Genomic DNA, 18,806 nt, shown 5'->3' on the forward strand with positions numbered 1-18,806 from the left:
CCTGGGGGTCCGGCAACGGGAGGAGGAATTCCTAGAGAATCAGACTTTGCAGGCTAGTGGGATTTGATTGCAGGACTTTGACAGGACTGGGGGAAACAGAGACTCCACTCTTGGAGGGCACACACAAAGTAGTGTGCACATCGGGTCCCAGGGGAAGGAGCAGTGACCCCAGGGGAGACTGAACCAGACCTACCTGCTAGTGTTGGAGGGTCTCCTGCAGAGGCGGGGGGTGGCTGTGGCTCACCGTGGGGACAAGGACACTGGCAACAGAAGTTCTGGGAAGTACTCCTTAGCATGAGCCCTCCCAGAGTCCACCATTAGCCCCACCAAAGAGCCCAGGTAGGCTCCAGTGTTAGGTTGCCTCAGGCCAAACAATCACAGGGAGGGAATCCAGCCCCACCTACCAGCAGTCAAGTGGATTAAAGTTTTACAGAGTTCTGCCCACCAGAGCACCAGTCAGCTCTACCCACCACCAGTCCCTCCCAACAGGAAACTTGCACAAGCCTCTCAGATAGCCTCATCCACCGGAGGGCAGACAGCAGAAGCAAGAAGAACTACAATCCTGCAGCCTGTGGAACAAAAACCACATTCACAGAAAGATGGACAAGATGAAAAGGCAGAAGGCTATGTACCAGATGAAGGAACAAGATAAAACCCCAGAAAAACAACTAAATGAAGTGGAGATAGGCAACCTTCCAGAATAAGAATTCAGAATAATGATAGTGAAGATGATCCAGGACCTCGGAAAAAGAATGCAGGCAAAGATCGAGAAGGTGCAAAAAATGTTTAACAAAGACCTAGAAGAATTAAAGAACAAAAAAACAGAGATGAACAATAACTGAAATGAAAACTACACTAGAAGGAATCAATAGCAGAATAACTGAGGCAGAAGAACGAATAAGTGACCTGGAAGACAGAATGGTGGAATGCACTGCTGCGGAACAGAATAAAGAAAAAAAAATGAAAAGAAATGAAAACAGCCTAAGAGACCTCTGGGACAACATTAAACTCAACAACATTCGCATTATAGGGGTCCCAGAAGGAGAAGAGAGAGAGAAAGGACCCGAGAAAATATTTGAAGAGGTTATTGTCGAAAACTTCCCTAACATGGGAAAGGAAATAGCCACCCAAGTCCAGGAAGCACAGCAAGTCCCATACAGGATAAACCCAAGGAGAAACACACGGAGACACACAGTAATCAAATTGGCAAAAGTTAAAGACAAAGAAAAATTATTGAAAGCAGCAAGGGAAAAATGATAAATAACATACAAGGGAACTCCCATAAGGTTAACAGCTGATTGCTCAGCAGAAACTCTACAAGCCAGAAGAGAGCGGCATGATATACTTAAAGTGATGAAAGGGAAGAACCTACAACCAAGATTACTCTATCCAGCAAGGATCTCATTCAGATTCAATGGAGAAATCAAAAGCTTTACAGACAAGCAAAAGCTAAGAGAATTCAGCACCAGCAAACCAGCTCTACAACAAATGCTAAAGGAACTTCTCTAAGTGGGAAACTCAAGAGAAGAAAAGGACCTACAAAAACAAACCCAAAACAATTAAGAAAATGGTCATAGGAACATACATATCGATAATTACCTTAAACGTGAATGGGTTAAATGCTCCAACCAAAAGACACAGGCTAACTAAATGGATACAAAAACAAGACCCATATATATGCTGTCTACGAGAGACCCACTTCAGACCTAGGGACACATACAAACTGAAAGTGAGGGGATGGAAAAAGATATTCCATGCCAATGGAAATGAAAAGAAAGCTGGAGTAGCAATACTCCATACTCATATCAAATAAAATAGACTTTAAAATAATGTTATAAGAGACAAGGAAGGACACTACATAATGATGAAAGGATCAATCCAAGAAGAAGATATAACAATTATAAATATATATGCACCCAACATAGGAGCACCTCAATACATAAGGCAACTGCTAACAGCTAAAAAAGAGAAAATAGAGAGTAATACAATAATAGTGGGGGACTTTAACACCTCAATTACACCAATGGACAGATCAACCAAAATGAAAATAAATAAAGAAACAGAAGCTTTAAATGACACAATAGACCAGATAGATTTAATTGATATTTATAGGACATTCCATCCAAAAACAGCAGATTACACTTTCTTCTCAAGTGCACACAGAACATTCTCCAGGATAGATCACATCTTGGGTCACAAATCAAGCCTCAGTAAATTTAAGAAAATTGAAATCATATCAAGCATCTTTTCTGACCACAACAGTATGAGATTAGAAATCAATTACAGGGAAAAAAACGTAAAAACCACAAACACATGGAGGCTAAACAATACGTTACTAAATAACCAAGAGATCACTGAAGAAATCAAAGAGGAAATCAAAAACTACCTAGAGACAAATGACAATGAACACACAGAGAATCCAAAACCTATGGGATGCAGCAAAAGCAGTTCTAGTTTATAGCTATACAAGCCTACCTCAAGAAACAAGAAACATCTCAAACAAACAATCTAACCTTACACCTAAAGGAACTACAGAAAGAAGAACAAACAAAACACAAAGTTATCAGAAGGAAAGAAATCATAAAGATCACAGCAGAAATAAATGAAATAGAAACAAAGGAAACAAGAGCAAAGATCAATAAAACAAAAAGCTGGTTCTTTGAGAAAATAAACAAAATTGATAAACCATTAGCCAGATTCATCAAGAAAAAGAGGGAGAGGACTCAAATCAATAAAACTAGAAATGAAAAAGGAGAGGTTACAATAGACACCACAGAAATACAAAGCATCCTAAGAGACTACTACAAGCAACTCCATGCCAATAAAATGGGCAACCTGGAAGAAATGGACACATTCTTAGAAAGGTATAAGCTTGCAAGACTGAACCAGGAAGAAATAGAAAATATGAACAGACCAATCACAAGTAATGAAATTGAAACTGTGATTAAAACTCTTCCAACAAACAAAAGTTCAGGACCAGATGGCTTCACAGGTGAATTCTATCAAACATTTAGAGACGAGCTAACACCCATCCTTCTCAAACTCTTCCAAAAAACTGCGGAGGAGGGAACACTCCCAAACTCATTCTATGAGGCCACCATCACCCTGATACCAAAACCAGACCAAGATACTACAAAAAAAGAAAATTACAGACCAATATCACTCATGAATATAGATGCAAAAATCCTCAACAAAATACTAGCAAACAGAATCCAACAACACATTAAAAGGATCATACACCATGATCAAGTGGGATTTATCCCAGGGATGCAAGCATTCTTCAATATACGCAAATCAGTCAATGTGATACACCATATTAACAAATTGAAGAAGAAAAACCATCATCTCAATAGATGCCGAAAAAGCTTCTGACAAAATTCAACACCCATTTATGATAAAAACTCTCCAGAAATCGGGCATAGAGGGAACCTACCTCAAAATAATAAAGGCTATATACGACAAACCCACAGCAAACATCATTCTCAATGGTGAAAAACTGAAAGCATTTCCTCTAAGATCAGGAACAAGACAAGGATGTCCACTCTCACCACTATTATTCAACATAGTTTTGCAAATCCTAGCCACGGCAATCAGAGAAGAAAAAGAAATAAAAGGAATACAAAGTGGAAAAGAAGAAGTAAAACTGTCACTCTTTGCAGATGACATACGATACATAGAGAATCCTAAAGATGCCACCAGAAATCTACTAGAGCTAATCAATGAATCTGGTAAGGTTGCAGGATACAAAATTAATGCACAGAAATCTCTTGCATTCCTATACACTAATGATGAAAAATCTGAAAGAGAAATTAAGGAAACACTCCCATTTACCATTGCAACAAAAAGAATAAAATACCTAGGAATAAACCTACCTAGGGAGACAAAAGATCTGTATGCAAAAACTATAAGACACTGATGAAAGAAATTAAAGATGATACCAACAGATGGAGAGATATACCATGTTCTTGGATTGGAAGAATCAATATTGTGAAAATGACTATACTACTCAAGGCAATCTACAGATTCAATGCAATCACTATCCAATTACCAATGGCATTTTTTATGGAACTAGAACAAAAAAATCTTAAAATTTGTATGGGGACACAAAAGACCCCAAATAGCCAAAGCAGTCTTGAGGGGAAAAAACGGAGCTGGAGTAATCAGACTCCCTGACTTCAGACTATACTACAAAGCTACAGTCATCAAGACAATATGGTACTGGCACAAAAACAGAAACATAGATTAATGGAACAAGATAGAAAGCCCAGAGATAAACCCACGCACCTATGGTCAACTAATCTATGACAAAGGAGGCAAGGATATACAATGGAGAAAAGACAGTCTCTTCAATAAGTGGTGCTGGGAAAACTGGACAGCTACATGTAAAAGAATGAAATTAGAACACTCCCTAACACCATACACAAAAGTAAACTCAAAATGGATTCGAGACCTAAATGTAAGACCGGACACTATAAAACTCTTAGAGGAAAACATAGGAAGAACACTCTTTGACATAAATCACAGCAAGATCTTTTTTGATCCACCTCTTAGAGTAATGGAAACAAAAACAAACAAATGGGACCTAATGAAACTTAAAAGCTTTTGCACAGCAAAGGAAACCATAAACAAGATGAAAAGACAACCCTCAGAATGGGAGAAAATATTGGCAAACAAATCAATGGACAAAGAATTAATCTCCAAAATATATAAACAGCTCATGCAGCTCAATATAAAAGAAACAAACAACCCAATCCAAATATGGGCAGAAGACCTAAATAGACATTTCTCCAAAGAAGATATACAGGTGGCCAAGAGGCACATGAAAAGCTGCTCGACATCACTATTAGAGAAATGCAAATCAAAACTACAATGAGGTATCACCTCACACCAGTTAGAATGGGCATCATCAGAAAATCTACAAACAACAAATGCTGGAGAGGGTGTGGAGAAAAGAGAACCCTCTTGCACTCTTGGTGGGAATGTAAATTGATACAGCCACTATGGAGAACAGTATGGAGGTTCCTTAAAAAACTAAAAATAGAATTACCATATGATCCAGCAATCCCACTACTGGGCATATACCCAGAGAAAACCATAATTCGAAAAGACACATGCACCTCAGTATTCACTGCAGCGCTATTTACAATAGCCAGGTCATGGAAGCAACCGAAATGCCCATCGACAAATGAATGGATAAAGAAGATGTGGTACATATATACAATGGAATATTACTCAGCCATAAAAAGGAACGAAATTGGGTCATTTGTTGAGACGTGGATGGATCTAGAGACTGTCATACAGAGTGAAGTAAGTCAGAAAGAGAAAAACAAATACCGTATATTAACTCATATATGTAGAACCTAGAAAAATGGTACAGATGAACCGGTTTGCAGGGCAGAAGTTGAGACACAGATGTAGAGAACAAACGTATGGACACCAAGGGGGTAAGCCACGGGGTGTGTGTGTGTGTGTGTGTGTGTGTGTGTGTGTGTGTGTGTGTGATGAATTGGGCAATTGGGATTGACATGTATACACTGATGTGTATAAAACTGATGACTAATAAGAATTTTTTTAAAAAATGGAAGGGAAAAAAGGGGAGACTCTGATAGGTTGCCATTCTCATCGGAGTATAACTTACACCCACACAACATTTTTTCTCACCTTTTTTTATGGACATATATATAAACAGACACACACATACATATACATATAGTATATAGTATAATACACACACTATAATCTCTTCAATAAATGCACAAGAACATTATACTACAAGGTTTTTTGTTTGGTTTTAGTGTGATTTTTTACCCTTTACATTTGACTTCATTCCCTACCCAAATAATTCACTTCCCTGAATAGATTAACCAACCTAACACTTCCTTGTGTATTTTGCTCCACCCTAACTCAGTCATATTAAAATAATTTATATACACACATAGCTAGGGACTATATACTTTTCTACATCTTTTTTCCATTCACCAGTACCTCATGAATATCCTTCCAATAAGATTCTTTTTAATGGCTGTGTAATATTCCATGATATGGTACAATTTATTCAGTCTCCCAATGATTTACATTTACTTCATTTCCCATATTTTGTCACCAGGAAATAATGATGCAATAAATATGCTTCCTTATATATCCTTAAGTAGTGGCCTTTTAATTTCTATGGAACAAGTTTCCAAGAGTGAAACAACTGGATCAAGGAGTATATGTATGTTTAATGTTAATAGGTCTTGCCAGATAGATTCCCAAGAAGCTGTAACAACTCCCATTTACATTAGGAATGGATTAGAGCCCTTCCCTTCTCTCACTCCCAATCTTTTGCCAAGAACCAGATTTATTTACACATTTATTTATTTGCCAAATTGGTAGGTATGAAATGAAATTTCATTATTCTAGCCAAATATATATTTTTTTATTTTATAACTTCTAGTTTTGAGTCTCGCTTAGGTGATTTCTCCCTCCTATCCCCTGTATCAGTGTTTTTCAAACTGTGGGTCATAAAATAAATGAAATAGATAATACTTTTTAATTATATGGAATAGAATATACAATAAAGGCACCACACACAGTAAAGGTAAGCAATGTTCTGTGAGACTTGTTTCATTTTTTATATATGCATATGTTCTGGGTCATAATGTAAAATACATAAAATATTTATTATGCGTCTAGGTCCAGAAGTTTAAAGACATAACCCTAAAGTGTATAATGGAGTTACTAGATTTCCATGCAAGATAATTCTTCACATTTAAGTTTTATATCACCTGGAATTTACTTCTACAAGTGGTATAGGAAAGATCCAATTTTATTTTCTTAGAGATGTATAGTAAGCTGTGTCAACATCATCTATTAAAAACACATCCTTGGGCTTCCCTGGTGGCGCAGTGGTTGAGAATCTGCCTGCTAATGCAGGGGACACGGGTTCGCGCCCTGGTCTGGGAGGATCCCACATGCCGTGGAGCAACTAGGCCCGTGAGCCACAACTGCTGAGCCTGCGCGTCTGGAGCCTGTGCTCCACAACAAGAGAGGCCACGATAGTGAAAGGCCCGCACACTGTGATGAAGAGTGGCCCCTGCTTGCCACAACTAGAGAAAGCCCTTGCACAGAAACGAAGACCCAACACAGCAAAAATAAATTAATTAACTCCTACCCCCAACATCTAAAAAAAACACATCCTTACAACTACGCCCATGTGCTGCAACTACTGAGCACGCATGCTGCAACTACTGAAGCCCACGCACCTAGAGCCCGTGTTCCACAACAAGAGAAGCCACCGCAATGAGAAACCCGCGCACCTCAACGAAGAGTAGACCCCACTCGCCACAACTAGAGAAAGCCCATGCACAGCAACGAAGACCCAATGCAACCAAAAAACAAAAAAATAAAAGCACGTCCTTTCCCACTGACCTGAAATACCAATTTTGTCATATATTAGACTCTCATTTATATAGGAATCTATTTACAAATCTGTTCTGTTCAACTATTTGTCTATTCCTATGCTAACGCCATACCGATTTTTAAAAATTAATTAATTTTTATTTTTGGCTGCATTGGGTCTTTGTTGCTGCGTGCGGGCTTTTTCTAGTTGTGGTGAGCGGGGGCTACTCTTTGTTATGGTGCACGGGCTTCTCATTGTGGTGGCTTCTCTTGTTGCGAAGCATGGGCTCTAGGCGCGCGGGCTTCAGTAGTTGTGGCTCGTGGGCTGTAGAGTGCAGCCTCAGTAGTTGTGGTGCACAGGCTTGGTTGCTCCGCAGCATGTGGGATCTTCCTGGACCTGGGCTAGAACCCACGTCCCCTGCATTGGCGGATTCTTAACCACTACGCCACCAAGGAAGTCCAGCCATAATGATTTAAATTCAGTGGCTTTATAGAATGTTTTAACATCTGAAAAGGAAGCCCCCTTTACTTTGACTACTCTTTTTCAAAACTTTTATCAGCTACTCTCAGGCATTTACTCTTTTATATAAAAGTTATGACTTTATCCAATTAAAGAAAAAAACCTTGCCTAAAATTCTAATTGAAATTGCTATCCACGTTCCCAGTTTTACCTTCTATGGCCACTTTCCCACCCCATCCTCCAAGCTATGACCCAAAGAACTACTGATGATTGCTCAAAACCGACAAGTTTGTTCATACCCTGTATTACTGCTCATGCTGTTCCCCACCTCTTTCCACCTTATGAAGTCTTCACACTTCAAAGCACAGCTCAAATGTCCTCTTTGGTAAAACTTTTTTTTGACTCCTCCAGTCACCGCTCTTCACCAGCTCTGAGTGCCTACTACAGGCTATTCATATTAAGCTTCACGTTTGGTTATTCGTTAGCTTTGTAAAGATATCTTCACCACAAGTGTGTCAACCTTTTTTGAGGGGAAGCCTCACTTCCTGAATCTTTGAGAAGTCCTTGGCACACAGTGAATACTGAATGTTTCAGAATGCCAAGGTTTATCAATGGGAAAAAGGAAGATGTTAGGAGGTGTTCCCTTTATGCCACTGAAGGAAGTCCAAAATTCTGCATGTTGTATACACATAAAAATTGAAAATGTCCATTTGCTTTAAGCTATTAGTATAAAAAAAGTAGTTGGATGGTTTTCAAATATTCAAGGAATATTTAAATAATATTTAGCGGCCATTTCGGATAACACATTATTGGAGGGAAAAATATGTTTTAAAAAAAAAAAAAAGACAAGCTAGCTCTCAAACTCCACTGCATACATAAGAATCATTGGGGTGGGGGTCCTTTGGTTTAAAATGTAGATTTCAAAACTCCATCCCTAAAAAGCTCAATTCTGTAGGTCTGGGTTAGGGCCTGGGAATTTGCATTTTTAAGAAACAGCTACCACCCTTCCCAATTCTGAAGTAAAGACAGGAGTATCTTTCTTGAAAAAAACACTATGAAAGACCAATCAAAACAGGATTAATAGCTCTTAAATTCTTCTTAAAATTTTTAAAAAGTTTTTAAATGTAAGAGATTTAAATTCTTCAAATCTATTAATGTTTAAATGATGACATGGAAGAAAATGAAATAAATGCTTCAAGAAACATGTAAGGTAGGGACTTCCCTGGTGGCCCAGTGGGTAAGACTCTGCGCTCCCAATGCAGGGGGCCTGGTTTCAAACCCTGGTCCAGGAATCAGATCCTGCATGCATGCCGCAACTAAGAAGCCCGCATGTCGCAACTAAAGATGCCACGTACCCCAACTAAAGAGCCCACATACTGCAACTAAGACCGAGAGAAAAAGTTGAACTAAAATATTTAACACATGTAACAGAAAAATACAGCTGCTAAATTTCAACAGAATACATAAAAGACAAAAAATAATAAGACAAAGATGTACCTTATGATTACAGTTGTCCCTTGGTATCCACGGGGAACTGGTTCGAGGACCCTCCAACAATACCAAAATCACAGATGCTCAAGTCCCTTATATAAAAGTATGTGGCATATAACCTATGCACATCCTCCCATATACTTTAAATCATCTCTAGATTATTTATAATACCTAATACAATGTAAATGCTATGTAAATAGTTGTAAGTACAATATAAATGCCGTGTAAATAGCTGCCTACATACAGCAAATTCAGGTTTTTCTTTTTGGAACTTTCTGGATTTTTTTCCCCCAAATATCTTTGATTCATGGTTGGTTGAATCTGCAAACGCAGAACCCACTAACAGAAAGGGTCAACTGCAGAGGCAAATTAAACAATGAAGAGAAAATGAACACTGGAAACAAACATAAAAAAAAATCAAAGAAACACAAAGTAAAGTAACTAAGGCATCATTTTGTAAATATTAAACTAGCAAAATGAGTGATAAAAACTCACTCTGATTTAGGAGGTAAGGCCAACAGGACACACTCAAGAGTTTAGGGCAATGATTTTCAATTAAAAAAAAAAAAAAAAGGACTGCCCCCCCAGGGTATTTTGGAAATATTAAGTGCACTTTTGGTTAACGCAACAACTGGGGCATGTTACTGGTATTTATGGGCAGATCCAGGATATCTAGACATCCTGTAACCCAGGTGACAGTCCTGCACAATGAATAATTTTGCTACATTTCACCTGACTTTCTAATGTCTGCCAGAAAATCATTCTGTTCTTAATTGTCTAAGGCTAAAAATCTAACTTCATTTTACTCATAAATACAAAATATTTTGTGCTATTTTAATATACACTTAATTTTCCAGTAACACAATTAACCATGCAAACCGAGGAAAGATTCAACTTTTTTATGTTTGGAACCTTACCATACCAAGAACTGTTCACCATTTCAGAACAATCACATCACCAAAGGCCATACCTTTTGTGGTGTCTGAGTTGTTAATACCACACACTGCTGTCAGGAACACAATCACAAGAACTACATGCTACTTACTTAGCCCTTATTTCAAAATGTCAAATATAAAGTGCCATATTACTGTCTTACTTCTCAGTTATAAGTAGACACAAGCATCTGACCATTTTGTTATGTCCTCTAGTATAGCTCTACCTGAGCATTTTTACCGAAATACCAATTTTATTGGAAGGATAGTAATTTATGGTTTTCATTTGTTATTGTTAGTTTCACAGATTTTTTAAAAATTCTGTGTGTTGGTAGGTTATATATTATCTGTTAATTTCAAGATACTGAAGCAGTCATTACCAATATTAGGTCTGGGAAGGATGAAAACCTCCAGTCTAGGAAACCAAACATGGGGTGAAGTGGGTAGGGTGCACATTGGGGCAAATTAGAGAATTAAGGTTCTCTTTAAAGGACACAATCACTACTCAGCCCTAGTCAACTATTACCTTGAAGGAATGTAGACCCCAGTGCTGTCTGATAATCCAGTTTTTCAAGAGACACAGAAAATCTGGACATCTCTGTGAAGTCCACTCTTTAAATGTTGGCAACTAATTCAAGTTTAAAAAAAAAAAAACAGGATGTAAGCTAAAAAGAACTCATCTATGGGTCAATTTACACCTCTGATCAAAGATAAAGGCATATGCTAGTTTTGGTAACTGAATTAGCATGATTCTTGTGGAGGGAAGGTAGGGAGGCATACACTATGAATGAGCCATTGCTGCCCTGAAAGTCACCCTAACCCACCTCTGCTCCAGGGTCTGGGCTTATAACCCAACTATGGAAGTCCTATAACTTCATTTTGTTTCATGTTTGTTGCTGTTAGGAAAAAAGAAGATGAGGGCAGAATGTAATGTCACAGATTTGGCAGGGTAAGTCCCGTTGGGTCCAGTTTTGTCACTGGCCAGCCTAGACTTAAACACGCAAATAAGAACCTCCTCTTGCTGTTGCAGCTCAGGCTGTCCAAAGCAACCCAGAGATCTCAGAGAACATCTGTAGTTTCAAGAACCAGAATTGTTTCACAGCCTAGGTCCTCCTGGGCAAAGATGTTCATATGTGCATCAACCTTTCAGGATAGCACCATGGCAAAACCCTGATGGGCCTTGATTGCCTAGTCCACTTGCCATGGAATTGTTTGTAGCTCTATCCTGCCGATAAATTGACACACTTGTAAGGCACCTCAGCCTAATGCCATTTTTCTAACCATTCACCCAAGGATAGCACGAATGTTTTGCCAATACATAGTGGGAGACATAGTAATATCAGGTGCTTTGACCCAGTAATACCACTTAATTTATCCTGATAAACAACTTAATAGACAAATGCATGAGGCATTCATTCACTGTAGTGAATTGCACATAAGATGGGGAAGTGATCAGAATTTAACTGTCCATCAATAATGGAATACCTTCACAATTAGGGCATATTAACTCTATATACTATAATGTAGCCATTAAACACAGAGATGAGAAGCATGAAAACAAACAGGAGACTGGTTAAGAGCCAGGACTCTGGAACTAGACTTCTTAGATTCAAATCCCAGTTCCACCACCTGCAAGTTGGAAAATCCTGCAAAAGTTGCTCTATATCTGTGTCTGAGCATCCTCATCTGTTAAATGGAGATAACAGTAGGGTAACAGCCTACTTTGGAGTTGTGATTAGAGAATCAAGACATGTAAGATGTTTGGTCCTATCTAGTCCATAGTAAGCAATCAACAAACGATAGCTCTTATGGAGGAAGAATACTATGAATCATCAGATTGGAGATTTGAAATTAACTTAGTAAAAACTGAGGGCAGAGAATGAGAGAAAGTTTAACTTTATCATAGGAATAATACAAAAGGAACTGAATTCCTATTAAAGAAATTTGACGGAAGTATCTAAGACAGGCTGAAGGGACAACAGGAAAGCAGACTCCAGTGTCTCTAATATATTGAGGAAGGGGAGGGAAGGAAGGATGGGAACATTGCAGGGAGGGTTGAGCACTGTGGTGAGATACTGAAGTCAGATGGTTGAGAGCTTTGACTGCTGTGTTAGGATCCTATGAGTCTCCTTCCCAGCTAGGCTCTGTTGGCTATCAACTTGAGCTGCGAGCAGGGAAGTCTCCACTTTCAATACTCCAGAAGTGATAGGAGGAAAGCAAAGATGACAGTGCTACCCTGCAGATCACTTAATCGCCTTCCCAACTCTGCATGTATCCATTTTCTAGGTAATCTCTGGATGTTTCTACTATCAGGTCACTGTGTGCTGGGTAACAGTTTATGACTTGTAGGTACTACCACAAAGTAACATGAAGGTTTGGTCTAATTGACAAACTACCAAAATGATCAATGCAGTGGTAGACACACCAAGACCACAGCTTGGCATTAATTACATCAATTAACTCAGCCGATATTTATTACATGCCTTCTATACACCAAGCACAGGGACTATAATAATGAATAAACATCATCCTTGCTCCCAAGGAGCTTCAAATCTAATTACAGAGAACAGGGTTTTTTTAACTTTATAAATTCGTACATCAGTCATTTCATTAAACAAACATTTATTAAACACCTGCTATGTGTCAGGTATTGTCCTAACATGTAGGGAGGCAGATATGAATAGGACACAATGGCTGCCCAAAAGAAAGTTTCATAGTGAAGAAGACAAGAGAAATCCATGATGAATAAATCCATGATACAGCAGTATTCAACATGGTAACTGACGTGATGAGTTACGAAGGTGGCATCCTACAACAGAAAAACTATTGCAGATCTTGCTTGATAACAATGTACCTTTGCATAATTGATCATTTTCAAAGAGCTTTCACATATTATTTCATTTCAGTTCAATAACAAGCCTAGAAATTTAAGCAAGACAGATGTCACTAGCCTCTACAACTTGCTCAGGGTCACATCAAGTAACAGTAGAGCTGGGACAAGAAACTCCACCTCTTGCCTTGAAGTCCAACGCTCCTTCTTTTGTTCTGACTCCGTACCTCACCATATGACCTTGGACAAATCACTTGGCATTTCTTTGTCATAGTTTCCTCACCTGTAAAACAGGGAGAATACCTGCAGTACCTAGCTAAAGTGACTTAGGAAAAGGATCAAATAAAACAACGTAAGTCAACATACTTTGAGCTGTACAAATGCAAGGTACACACTATCAGGCATGCCTTGTTTCTCTTAGGAAAAATAGGGTACAGGGTGCTAAAACACTGAATAAATCAACTGAGTGAATAAATGCTGGATTTTAAGGTGCATAAGTGCATTCAAGGTCATCCATATAACCTTTACAACTAATAAAGGCAAAAGGAACATATTTCATATTTCTGTTGTAGTCCTATTGACCCCCAAGGCAAATATCAATCAAGCTTGGCCAAAAAGGAATGTATTCACCTGTGCACCAGATTTGTTAAGGATCCTATCAAACACCTGAGTTACAAGAAAAGGAGACAGGTTCTGCCTGCATTCCTCCCCAAAAGTGAAAACAGGTAGTTTTTGCTAGTCTGTCCAAAAAAGTATGGATACCCTGCCTGCTCCCACCCCCACCACAGTTCTCATCTTTTATGCCTCAGACTTGCTCTAACACAGCAGCCATAACCACATGTTACTTAAATTTAAATTAAATTATAAATTCAGTTCCTTAAACTAGTCACATTTCAAGTCCTCAATATCACATGTGGTTAACTGCTACCACATTAGACAGTGCAGATATAGAACATTGTAGAAATTTCTATTTGACAGAGCTGCCTTAGATACTATACTTTTACTTTTATTACAACCCTGACTAGACTATAGATTCATTCCTGAAGGAAAGGGGCTGTGTCTTATTTATCTTAATATCCCCAGTTTATATAGCAAAGTACATGTCATACTACAAGCACTCATTATATATCTAACTTAATATCTCAAACATGGCAGACTACTCTCTCCACTACCCCCATCCCCAACACACACACACACAAAACAACAAAAATAAGAAACAAGACATCCTCTCACATGAGGGTGGAAGGGGATACTGAGTCCAGAGGAAGGAGACCTGCATTCTATTCTTAGATGTGCTACAGCCAACCATGTAGTCTTGGGCAAGCTACCTATTTTCTGCATCTAAAACTCAAACTCCATGTACCTTAATTCTAAAACGTTTAATCATCTTGCACCAAAGAAAATCATGTATTCTATCGAAAAGCCCTTTACACATGTCAGGGAACACATCTGCTAACACTGATGGGTACCTCAAATTAAAAAGAATCCATTTCTAGGGCTCAGGCTATCATGATTAGAGTCATTTTTGGTCTTTAACTGAGCATGTGTAGTTTTCCACCTTTTCTGGGGGATCAAACTAGAGACTTAAACCTCAGGCTTGAAGATTGAGTTTCTTCCATGTGCTGAGGCCAGAACTGGATACTCTGCCCATATCTGATCAGAGAAACAAGGGCAAGTTTCTTGAGTATCTGAATTTAACATAAATTATCCCATCAGTTTCTACATTAGCCTTAGCCTAAAATTTGAGTAAACAGTACAAAACAGAACCAAGAAAATTCTTTCTATAACAATCTGTATGATGTAAAGAATGTCATTACGTGAAATGTGTTTCTTATTCAGTGCACATACTTTACCATATTTAACTACTATAGAAAATATTTATTGTCCAAAAACCTCTTCATAATGACCTTCACACGCATACTCACTCACTCACTTTTATAAACCTTACGTGGTTTTAAGACCAGCCAAGAACAAATATAATCTGAACTACCGGGCTGCCTTCCTTTATAATTTGTAAATATGTTGGGCAACAGCAGTTCAGGCATTCTGTAATAAATCTATACTAAGTTTGTCAATTCCTCTGACATCAAGGTTTTAATCTTTATTAAGTACTTCTTAAGTCATCTCTCCTGGTAACAGGATGAACTACTACCAACTGCACTTCCATCTACTAGTATTTACCAAGTACCAGCAAGGTAACAACATTTAGTGGATGACAGCTAAACACTAGTTTGGATGGCACAGTGTTTAGTAGGGAACACATGCAAAGGCCTAAGGGCAATAAAAAGGTTTCCACTACAGAACTGATTGTATCTGACTGTGATAAAACTAGATATTAAAAATCAACCAGGCTTCCCTGGTGGCGCAGTGGTTGAGGGTCTGCCTGCCAATGTGGGGGACACGGGTTCGAGCCCTGGTCTGGGAGGATCCCACATGCCGTGGAGCAACTAGGCCCGTGAGCCACAATTACTGAGCCTGCGCGTCTGGAGCCTGTGCTCCGCAACAAGAGAGGCCGCGATAGCGAGAGGCTCGTGCACCGCGATGAAGAGTGGCCCCCACTTGCCGCAACCAGAGAAAGCCCTCGCACAGAAACGAAGACCCAACACAGCCATAAATAAATAAATAAATAAATAAAATTTTAAAAAAAAGAAAACATCATGAAATCTTACTATATGATACAATATGGTAAGAAGTCATTAAATTAAAAAAAAAATCAACCAATGTTGACTGCACATAGTTAGTCTTCCCTAGTGTCTCGCCAGTTGTAAGAACTCAATGTGTTTATTTAACTGCTGAATGAAAAGTTAACGAACCTAACTAGAGTATTTTCAAGCAAAAAGCACAAAACTCTGTAGAGCAAGAACTACCAAACACCTTTTACAAAGGTGGAAATAGAGAAGAATTGGTTTGCAGCATGCAGTCTGTGACATAAAAGGGACACAAACATTCCATTCAGTAAAACCTTTGTGAGTCTCTATGTCAAAGAACTGGGAGGAATACAGAGATGAGAAAACATGGCTCAGTTGCTCACAATCTAATAAAATACAGAAATACAACACAGTAAAATCACTGGTAAATTCCATTATGATGATGCTAAAGAGCAAACAGGAAAGACCCAAGGTGGTTGGGAGTGAGAGGTGTGAGGGTCACAGAGGCTTCTTGAATGCTGGGAGTTACGCAGCCAGAGATGGGAAGAAAAGGCTACATGCATGTGTGTAAGAAACAGCAGAAGTGTGTGTGTCTGGGCGGAGCAGGGAGAAAGCACAGAGGACAGACCAGGCAGAGAACAGCATATTCAAACAAGACCCAAAGATCAGAGACACTGTAACCATGAGTACTGTGTATCCAGGAAAATTGCAAACTAACAGTTTTGCATGAGATGCACGCACTTTAAAAGGTCCAGCTGACTCACAAATCCTGCAAAGAAAGTTACTTCCCACCCCCAACAGGCTTTCACAAGGTGTAGTAGTCCGTGGGCCTAATGAAAAGATCTCTGCGGGTGGAAACTGCATTTTAAACAAACTCCCAGAAAATTCTCTTACACACTTAAACTGGAGAAACACTGAAACGTTTTACCGAGATGCAGAATTATCTACAGTAGCAGTTCCCAAACTTTGCTGCACACTGAATTCATGTGGGGATCTTCAAGAAATACTGCTGTCTGGCTTCCCCCACCGACCCCACTCCCAAACACGGTGATTTAATTGGCCTGGCTCTGCTACGTGGGCATCAGGAATCTTTAAAAGCTGCCCCAGGTGATTTCTACGTGCAGCGAAGTTGAGAGCCACTGACCTAATTGTCAACAACTTGAATCTCGAGTCAAATTTACCAGCTCCATGACCTTGGGCAAAGAAGTCACCTAACCATTCAGGGCCTCAGTTGCCTCGTCAGTAAGATGGGGATAATCCTCCTCCCTTACCGGACTGTTGTGAAGTTAGATGGGGTGAACGTAATGGTCTGGCACAATGGCCGGCGTATAGTAAGCGCTTAACAAGGGCTAGCTGTTTATTCTCATTATTAACTCTTCCTCCTCCGACAGTCACCGTGCAACGGGCAGCATCGTCCCCACAGAGCGACAGCCACTCGACCAACCTTTCTGCTGGACCAGATTCTTCGCCAGAGTTGTCTAGCTCCGCTCCAGACCCGCCCCCTCCCCCAGGCTGCCAGGAAAGAGCTACGCCCGGCCGGGGCAGCTCTCAAGGGCCACCCCGGGTTTGAACAGACCCGACAGAAGCCGCCGACTCCACAACCAAGCTCCCACGGACCCCGTGGGTCCCCCCCAAAATGAGATGCGCTTCCGAAGGGCCCCTGGAGCCACCGGGGCCGAGAAACAAGGCTTAGCCATCCCTAGACCGCCCGGAGGGGAGGAGAGGGGAGGGTCCGGCCGCGACGGGGAGGGCCGCCCGGTTACCTGAGGCGACGGGCGGGGCCCGCATTGCTGGGGCGGCGCGCCGCCGCCGCCGGCCGCACTCGGCCTTCCGCCTCACGCCACCCGCGCCATAGGCCCGGCGCTTTCGCTGCCCCGGCCGGCTGTCCTCAAGCGGTCGCTCCGTCCACCCGTCAGCGACTCTCCCAAGGCGCCCGGGTCGACGAAGGCCACTCGGGCCGGCCGGCTGTGCTCTGCTCAGGCAACTTCCGACTGCCAGAGGCGGCAGCGTCAAATAACTCCCCGAGCCTAGAGGATCACTGCGCGTGCGCAGCGCGCCTGATCAGAGACTTGTGTGGGGCCGAGGCGGTGGCGTCAAATAATTCCCAAGACACGGAGCCGGAAGCTGCGCGTGCGCAGCTATCCCAGGTCGCCGCGCGCGGGGTATAGTCCCGCCTCCCTTTCCGGAGGAGCCGGAGGGGTGAAGTGACGGACTCTCCTACATCATCGCAATACAGGCGTGGAGGCGGTCCACAAGCATCCCTATGAAACAGTTGGGACTCTGCCTGTTTTGGATGCGGCCGGAGTAAGGGTCTTCTCTGCAAGATTCTGGCTCCCACTCAGGTTCTAGGAATTTCTCACACCATTACAGCACCCTTCCTTTGAAATGTTGTCCTTTACCCGCCGGCCCCTTATATTGATAGCATTATGAGCAATGTTCAGTTCCAGGCCAGATGTGTGTTACAAAGATGAATCGGACATCAGATTCAGAGCCTGTCATTAAGGAGCTGAGTCTGATATAGGCGATATGACATTATTAATAGTAGTAATAATAGCAAGAGCTACCGGTTTGAGCACCTACAATGCACCACACATTTCGTAAACAGTACCACTTCCAATCATTTGGTTTCAGCTTCAACGAAGAAAATGATAAATACCATTAGAGAGATACAGCTCAAGTCCCTTGGGAGTGTAAAGGAGGAAACTTGGGCTGAGAAAGAAGAGGAGGGAGAACCTGGCCTTGAGACTGTCCTTGATATTCAGAGAGGAAGGGATCAGGATAGTAGTGCTGAAGTCACGGTGTCTGAAAAGAGCAGAACGGAGCAAAGAAGATGCTGACGACTCCTCCTTACCCTCAGTTAGAAGAGACCATGGAGGAAGGAGTAACAAGGGAACTGGTACCCTCATGGGAAAAAAAAAAAATAAGAGTGTTTCCTCAATATTTTGTCTCCTCCCCCCGACACACACACATACATACCCAGGAAAGTAACTAGAGGAGAGAAAAGGAAAAGGAAGAATGTTCCAGGACAAGAACAGGCTATATCCAGGATACTTTGTGGATCGAAG

General features: G+C 40.7%; 1 protein-coding gene across 3 annotated transcripts in view; it reads right to left on the bottom strand.

Moving 5' to 3' along the window:
• RALGAPB (Ral GTPase activating protein non-catalytic subunit beta) overlaps positions 1-17,710 on the bottom strand; it is a 101,381-nt gene extending 83,671 nt beyond the window's left edge. For 2 of the 3 annotated variants that reach the window (XM_060030791.1, XM_060030789.1), the window contains exon 1: positions 17,505-17,710. The gene's annotated coding sequence lies outside the window, so the exon portion shown is untranslated. Of the gene's footprint in view, positions 1-13,273; positions 13,441-17,504 lie in introns of those variants that run through there. The other variant, XM_060030790.1, reaches the window with a different exon arrangement.
• Positions 17,711-18,806: the final 1,096 nt, after the last annotated feature.

This window comes from Delphinus delphis, chromosome 15 (assembly GCF_949987515.2).
Source record: "Delphinus delphis chromosome 15, mDelDel1.2, whole genome shotgun sequence".
In the NCBI taxonomy this organism is placed as follows: Eukaryota; Metazoa; Chordata; class Mammalia; order Artiodactyla; family Delphinidae; genus Delphinus; species Delphinus delphis.